This window comes from Oryzias latipes, chromosome 18, assembly GCF_053564925.1.
Source record: "Oryzias latipes strain Hd-rR chromosome 18, Olatipes_Hd-rR_3.1".
NCBI lineage: Eukaryota > Metazoa > Chordata > Actinopteri > Beloniformes > Adrianichthyidae > Oryzias > Oryzias latipes.
In genome coordinates, this window is record NC_136254.1 from 10113130 (window position 1) to 10120946 (window position 7817).

At 37.0% G+C, this 7817-nt stretch overlaps 3 long non-coding RNA genes across 3 annotated transcripts; 1 reads left to right on the forward strand and 2 right to left on the reverse strand.

The window, feature by feature from the left end:
- Nucleotides 1-2634: 2634 nt before the first annotated feature.
- LOC144987400 (uncharacterized) lies at nt 2635-4113 on the forward strand. The gene is made up of 2 exons (XR_013651281.1): nt 2635-3137; nt 3749-4113. It is a non-coding gene; the product is annotated as an uncharacterized LOC144987400 (long non-coding RNA).
- Nucleotides 3916-5729, reverse strand: LOC144987399 (uncharacterized). The gene is made up of 3 exons (XR_013651280.1): nt 5107-5729; nt 4580-4688; nt 3916-4499 (listed from the first exon to the last, which is right to left on the reverse strand). It is a non-coding gene; the product is annotated as an uncharacterized LOC144987399 (long non-coding RNA).
- A 1125-nt stretch (nt 5730-6854) lies between these two features.
- LOC144987401 (uncharacterized) lies at nt 6855-7559 on the reverse strand. The gene is made up of 3 exons (XR_013651282.1): nt 7446-7559; nt 7021-7266; nt 6855-6938 (listed from the first exon to the last, which is right to left on the reverse strand). It is a non-coding gene; the product is annotated as an uncharacterized LOC144987401 (long non-coding RNA).
- Nucleotides 7560-7817: the final 258 nt, after the last annotated feature.

Consider the following 7817-nt stretch of genomic DNA (forward strand, 5'->3'; position numbering starts at 1 on the left):
ATTTAGAGCTATAAAGTTTCTGGTAAAAATCACAACAATAGTTAGAAATGACTTTATGGTCTTCTGAAATAGTTCCATCTATATTAATTTTGTGAATGCTACTACCTTTAGAATGGTGTCTCTCCAGATTAAAGAAGTAATGTGAATTTTGTTCACCATTTTCAAGCCATCTTGATCGAGATCTCACAAAAGCTCCCTTGGCTTTTTGAAGATATAAATGATCCAATTCAGTTTGAAGGTTAGAGAGTTGGAGTTTATCTTCATCTGATAGTGTGTCAGCTGCATTTTGACACAAGTGAGTTATTTTTGAAATGACATTTGCCTCATGTGCTCTTCTACTTTTAGCTTTATCACTACTTACTTTTCTGAGATATTTACTTATTTCAAATTTAAAAAGCTCCCAGTATACACCATATTTCTTTTCTATATTAGCTTTAGACCAAAAATGTGCTATTTCTCTTTTGATTTGTTTTTTAACAGAGTCATCCAGTAAAATAGAGCTATTAAGTTTCCAATAAGCTGAATGAGTGGCATAAGACTTAGAGGTGGTAAACTTTATCTTAATAACTATGGCTTTGTGGTCTGTAAGAGGGGTGGGGCAAATGTTTACATCAATCTGATCTGTAGCAACACTTTTTGAGATCAACCAAAAGTCAATTCTGGACTGACTTGTACCCGTTTTGTTACTCCATGTAAAGCATTTGACATCAGGGTTTTTCCTTCTCCATATATCATGGAGGTCAAATTTCTCCATAAAATTCTTTAGCTTGGTGTTGCTTCCATCCGGCCCACGAGGAGGACACCTATCTGCATTATTATCTGGGACATTATTGAAGTCACCCCCCAACAGTATGATAGCATTTGGAAATTTTTCTAACCATTTCAACAATATGTTTTCTATAGAGAAAAGAAGTTGTTCATTTTCTTTGACAGTGTTGTATCCATAAATATTGGCTGAAATAACAATATTATCATCACATTGAAGTATTTGGCAAATATAATGACCTGATGGATCACTTTCAGTAAGTAAAATATCCCCACTAAACCTATTTTTTAGAGTTGTTACCCCGGCTGATCGCTCTGTACCGTGTGAAAACCATAAAGAATTACCCCATTGACACTTCCAGAATTTGGCATCATCAGATATTGAATGAGACTCCTGTAAAAAACAGAGATCTGAATGAAACTGCTTAGCAAAAAGAAATAAAGCTTTGCGTTTAACATTGTTGCGTAGCCCCCTGGCATTAAAAGAAACAAAAGATAGAGTAAACAGATTAACTAGAACAATAAACAACACACAGAAAAAAGATTTTGTTTTATAAAAACTATAAAGTTATTTAACAAACAGTGCAATATCGAGAACAGCACCAAAATAAAATCTTAGCAGCTTTAGTACGGAAAAGAGTACTTTTTTTTTTCTTTTTAACCTCTACCCTCCTTCCCTTTCTGCCCCCTTTCCCCCTCCCTTTGCACCCCACCCCCCCAAAAAAAACCAACTCAGATATAGAATTGAAAAGGGATTCGAGAGGGGGGAAAGTTCCTGAGAATGCAGAGGAGAACAAACTGGACTCCTCACATGGTTGGGAAAACAAAGAAAAAAAGAAAAAAAAAAATCAAAAAAAGTCTCGTATTTATTTATTTTTCCTTTTCCATTTTCATGGCTGAACTTCTGACCCATTAATAAATCCACGGCCTCCCACGAAGTAAGCCGCCTTTCCCTCCTCGCGTGCTTTCTTGATTTTCGGCCACAGCTTCTGCCGAATCTCCCTGTCCTCCTTTGTTAGGTCCTCGTTGAAGCGCAGGCCTTTGGCTTGGAGAAACCCGTTCTTCTTGGCCGCTCTCCAAACCTCCTCCTTCAGACGCCGGGAGATGAATCTGATCAGAACCCCTCGAGGCCTCGGGTCCTCCTGGCGTTTTCTTCCCATCCGATGAGCGACATCAACAGCATCGGGAAACTTTTCTTTTTCTGAGGGCAAAACATGCTTGCAAATGTTGATCACCTCCTCGCGCACGTTTTCCTTCTCAGCCTCAGGAAGACCGTAGAGCCTCAGATTCCATCGACGACCATAAGCTTCCATTTCTGCAACCCGGGCCAAGCATCTCGATGTAAATTCCTCATTTTTTTCCACACGTTTTTCCATGACCTCAACTTTGTCATTTATGAGTTTAATTTCGGAACGGACAGTTTCAACCATTTTTTCAAGAGCATCGCTTCTTGAGTTGATTAGTTCGGCGAGCATATTGACTGCTTCATCTGACTTCATGGACCAGGGCATATTAGGCTTTTTAGCAAGAGGAGGCTTACTTGGGGTCACTGGGAGTGAAGGAAATTCCTCCTCCGAAGTCACGGGAATGTCCATGCTGCTGCCGGAGTAGTCGTGCTCGTCGGCTAACAACAAGCTAGCGGAGCTGTGTTTGTCTTTAGAAGATTCGCTTCTTTTAGGAGGTTTGGGCATTTTGAATGGTGGGAATTTGTAAAAAGTATCCAAAAAGTACAATCCACAACGTTCACCGATCGTTTTCAAGAAAAAGCAAAATGTTGCTGCTTCAAAAAAGCTCAATAAAAAAGTTAGGTGCTCGGAGCTCGATAAAAACAAACCGGTCACGCCGCCATCTTGCCGGCCCCCCATTTCCAGAAAACAAAACGAAATCTTCAAAAATGAAAAACATTTCCAAACCGGAAGAAGCAGGTACTATGGGACAACGCTGATTGGATGATGATGTTTGTCAATCATTTGAACTAAAAATCGTCCAAACAACAATGTACCATAATAATCCACGTATTTCCCATTTATATATTAAATCAAAAATGCAGCAAACAGATAATGAAGGTTTAAATTATTTTTTGAATATTTCGTATGAAGCAGAACGGTCACCCGGAAGTAGTTTGTGTGGCTGACGTCCGTTCCGCAGGTAAACAATGAAAGGAAAGGACGATAAAACGTTAACTTAAACTTTAATCTTTGCATATTTAGCGGATGTGATGACAGAACGCACGCAGAAATGTCAACACCAACCAGGTTTACAAATGTTTCGAAATTTCTGTGGGAGGATTCTGTCTGAAGCAACAGTTGCGAAGAAACGGGTGTTAAAGACGGCGCACATCAGGAAATGCAGTCCCGCCATCCACAGATAAGGTATGGAGGCACATTTGTTTGATCTAATAAATTCAGCGTTAAACGTGATTTCTAGGTGGGTGTTTACAGACAGATCCAAGATCATTCAGTCATACGTTAATGACAGGTTACCTCATCAGCTGGAGAGGGGGTCACGTGGGCAGGATTCTCAGACAGGTGAACCAGCAAAGCTGTCAGGTAAACTGCAGCAGTTTGTGTCTCAGAATAACATTTATGAATGCTTCTTATTCACACTATTAAGATCTGTGACTTTAGAGTGTGTCAGTGCACAGAAACATGACAGTAAATGACTGGATGTGCACATCATCAGACACGTACAGGTGTGTAACTAAAGGTGGCAAAGTCTGTATGGTAAAAAAAATCTTTAAAAAAAAACATTTTAGTCTTTCAGGCAGAGGAGGAATACCAAATTGTTTTAGAATGTATTTTTATAAGACTGAAATAATGTATTTTATTCTGAGTTTGGTGTTTTGACCCCCTCCCTAATGAATTTCTGGTTTAACCCATTTTCTCCTCATTTTGATGAACTCAACTTTTTCCTGAATGAAAGATGAACGGCAGCTGATGTTTTTCTGTCAGGGATTTTTAATTTATTAATTTATTTCTGTCAGGGATTTCAATGGAGCTGGAGTCCAGTGCAGAGGAAGCTGCAAGCATGTACGAGCAGGAACTGGGGTCCCTTACCTGTGCATCTTCCTCTGGATGTGATGCTGAGCAGCAATGTGTACAAACCTTCCCTGACATGACTCTTTGATATAGTTGTTAAGCACAAACAGACTTTTCCCAGATGCATTTTTTCCTCTAATAAATGTGACTGACAGGTACGCTGAGTAAATGCTGAATGTAAACGTAACATTTGATTGACTGCATGAAGAAGCCCATAAAGGAAAATCCACAACTGTTTCTTTGTTTCTGTTACTGAATAACGTATTCATGTTAAGTTTTCAATAAATATACTGCATTGCTATTAAACAAATTTGTTTATTTTTATATCCATTATTACAATCCTCACGTCAGCATTCAGTTTTTTCATTGACAAAGAAACATTTACAAACAACAGCTTTGAAAATCAAACATCAACTTTGTTAATAAAGCTTTAAAACCTAAAATGGTAAACATGGAAAAACTCCTAAATGAAGCAAGTCTAATATGAACATTTTAAACTGGAGTTTTGCTTAAAGGAACATTAAGTTGTTTGGAGTTGTACAAGTGTTTGATGCGATTCCTCATAGATGTGATTTCCAGATTATCAGCCCGATGCTAAAGCCAGGAATTGTGCTTCGTTTTTCACTCCCCACTGCATCATTTACAACTAATCAGGCGTATGCAGCAGGTTAAAGACTTTTTTTAAAGGACCTGCAACTTAAAAAAAAAATTAGATATTAAGGTAAAATAATATTTATTGATTACATTGCACATAAATCATGGTGACTTGCCTGTACACTGCACAATGATATGAATGACTTTAGTCTTCTTGTATTCCCATGTAGAGCTGCCATCTGTTCTTCTGCAGCACAAACCTTTCTGGAACTTCGCTTTGAGTAACTTCACCTGCAGAAATATCACATGTTAATTCAATTAAGTATTTTATAAACTTTTAAAATTTATTTTTAAGTGTCAGTATATGTACATGCATGGTTCAAAAATATACAATGCACTTTAATATTATTTCCCATAAGAACTTGTTTACTGATTTCAGTCTTAAAGTCGATTTTTAGCAACACTGATGCCATATAATTACTGTATAAATCACAGAATCAGGCTGGCTCGGAGCTTTTTCTCTCATGTTGTCACCGAAAACGGGAACGGCTATCATGTGAAGACGGTTCGTCTCATCGGGTTCCTTTTGCGCATGCGCAAGATAAAAAGAAATTATCTTTTCAAAGCAGCACTTTAATTAATATCCTAAAATTAACATCCTTAGAGACATGTGACTGACAAAAGAAAAGATCACAGACTTGATTCTTACCTGAAGATGATTGACAGCGTGAACCTCGCAGCCGTAGACATTAGCGCACAGCGTTCAAAGTAAAAGTGCTCACAAACTACTTCCGGGTGATCGTGTGTCAGGCGAAATATTAAAAAAATAATTTAAAAGTTCATTAACAGTTTGCTGCAATTTTTATTTTTTTATATAAATGGGAAATACGTGGATTTTTATAGTACATTGTTGTTTGGACGATAAAATCCGGCATCGCTTCATTTAAAATACTTTTCAGTTCAACTGATTGACAAAAATCATCATCCAATCAGCGTTGTCCGATAGTACCTGCCTCTTCCGGTTTGGAAATGTTTTTCATTTTTGAAGATTTCGTTTTGTTTTCTGGAAATTCATTCTGTGTTCTGAAATGTTTTTCATTTTTTAATATTTCATTTTTTTTTCTGTAAATTAATTTTGTTTTCTGAAATGTTTTCATTTTTTAATATTTCTTTTTTTTCCTGGAAATTAATTTTGTTTTCTGAATTTTTTTTTCTTTTTTTAATTTTTTTTTTTAAGTTTGGGTTTCTGAATTTTTTTTTTGTTTTCTAAATGTAATACTGCTTTTTAACTTTTTTTTTTTTTTAATTGTTGTTGTGATCTTAAAAATGTTTTTGTATCGAGTGATTTGTTGAATGCTTTGCACTTCAGGGCCACCGTATGACTGCCATCTAAAAGCAAACAACATCCAACATGACAGAAGCTGACAGCCTGACAGTCATTTGGAAAGGCAGCTGCATGGATGGAGAAGATGTTTCCATGTAGTGGCAGATCTTACCTGCAGACGCTCCTGTCTTCACATCAGAGTAAACTGTCTCCTCTGCTGCTTTCTGTCTCTTTTCTGTCAGAAAACATTGGATTTGATTCAACTGGTTCATAAATCTATCTTGAAGCTTTTTTTTTGGATAAATGTTGAATAAATGTTTTGATTTTCTCACTTTTCTTAGTGACGGTTTTAAGCTTGATTGAAGAATATGTAACCTTCCTGGATTCACCTGAAACATCAATTATTCATATTTTTATATTTGGATCATTTCTGCTTTTATCTAAAAGTCTACAATAAAAAGATGTTTTCTTTAATTTGTTCTTTATATGTCTGATAGAGAAAATCTGTCATTTTTGTACCACAGAATAATAATTTAGATGTAAATGAACAGATAAATGTTCTCAATCTTGACTGATTCTTTCATTTTACCTTTGTTTTCATCTTCTGGATCAGTTTGAATCTCCTCAGGACCTTTGTGTGATTCAAACAGAGAAGAACCACCTTAAAAAGGAATTTCACAAAGACAGAATCAACCTCTTCTAAACCAACAGGAACAAAATGTTTCCATCAGTTTCCAGATCAGACATCAAGAGATGAAACTGTTCTGTTCAGTTCATTTGTTCTAAAGTCAAACTTCTAGAATAAATCCAGATCAGTCAAAGTTTAGACTAACCATGGAGGAGCATGGAGTCATTTCTGTGCTGAGCTTCTCTGTGGTCTGCAGCAGAGCTCTGGTTGTTGTCCTGAGAGCTGCTGGAAGAAAGAAATAGAAAGATTAGAATGATTGAAAACATCATCTCCAAGAAAATCATCTGTCACACTTTAAACATAGAAACACAGAGCTGCACAAACCTGATGATGTCTGAATCTGGAAAAGAAATAAAATCTGTTATTGATTAACATGAGATTATTATGAATATTATCTAATAATAATAATATTTCTCACCTCTTGATCTTTTGTAGAGAAAACAGATCATGAATAGAAAAATGACCAAAACTACAGAAGTTAGAGCAACAACCAACACAGGAAATGAGGAGCTGTCAGGTCTGGATGTAGCTGTAAAAAACATGTTTTATACAAATATATGTAAATATTATCACCTAAAGGATTTACAATGAATCAATAGAGATTTGCTGACATGTTACTGCCAACCAGCTCTGTGGTGATTCTTTTCCTGAGGATTGACACTTGTAGAAGCCTTCATGAGACTTTGACACTGCAGGGATGATCATCTCCACTCTGCTCTCACTTTGGATGATTGTGTCATTTTGATAGAAAAACACTTTAGAAAGAAGATTTTCTGTCCTCAACTTGCAGCCAAGAGTAACAGAATGTCCCTCAGTCACAGGATGGACAGGACTCAGCAGGAGAAGCTCATCATCATCTGGAAACATCAACATTCATCTTCATCACATATGATCCCAACATGTTTGACGTCTGCTTCATTCTGCTTTGACATCCAGTTGATCATCTAAATCCATCTTCAACTTCTGCATGTGTTTCAAATCAATCCAATGATGAAAGTCAAGCTAAAAATAGGAATCCAAACATGTTTCCACTCACAGTGTCCAGTGATGTTGACTGCGTTGCTGAATGCTGATCCAGACTCACACCAGTACACTGCATTACTGGACTGGATCTTCTGAACATGACATGTTGATCCATTCATTGTTTCCCAGTCAGAACAGAATGACAGGAAGTCAGGAAGCAGAAACCTGCTGACTCTCCACTCAGCAGAGTTTCCCTCACAGCTCAGTGAGACAGAGTCAGAGGTGAAGTGTTGGACTCTGTCAGGACTCACTGAGAGAGACGCTGATGGATGAAGATCTGAAAACAAACAGGATGAAGATCAGCACACTTTAGCTTCATTTGGAGAGCAAAGAGACACAAAAACAAATGTGTTTCAATGGATTTTCATTCAATCGGTTGGAGTTA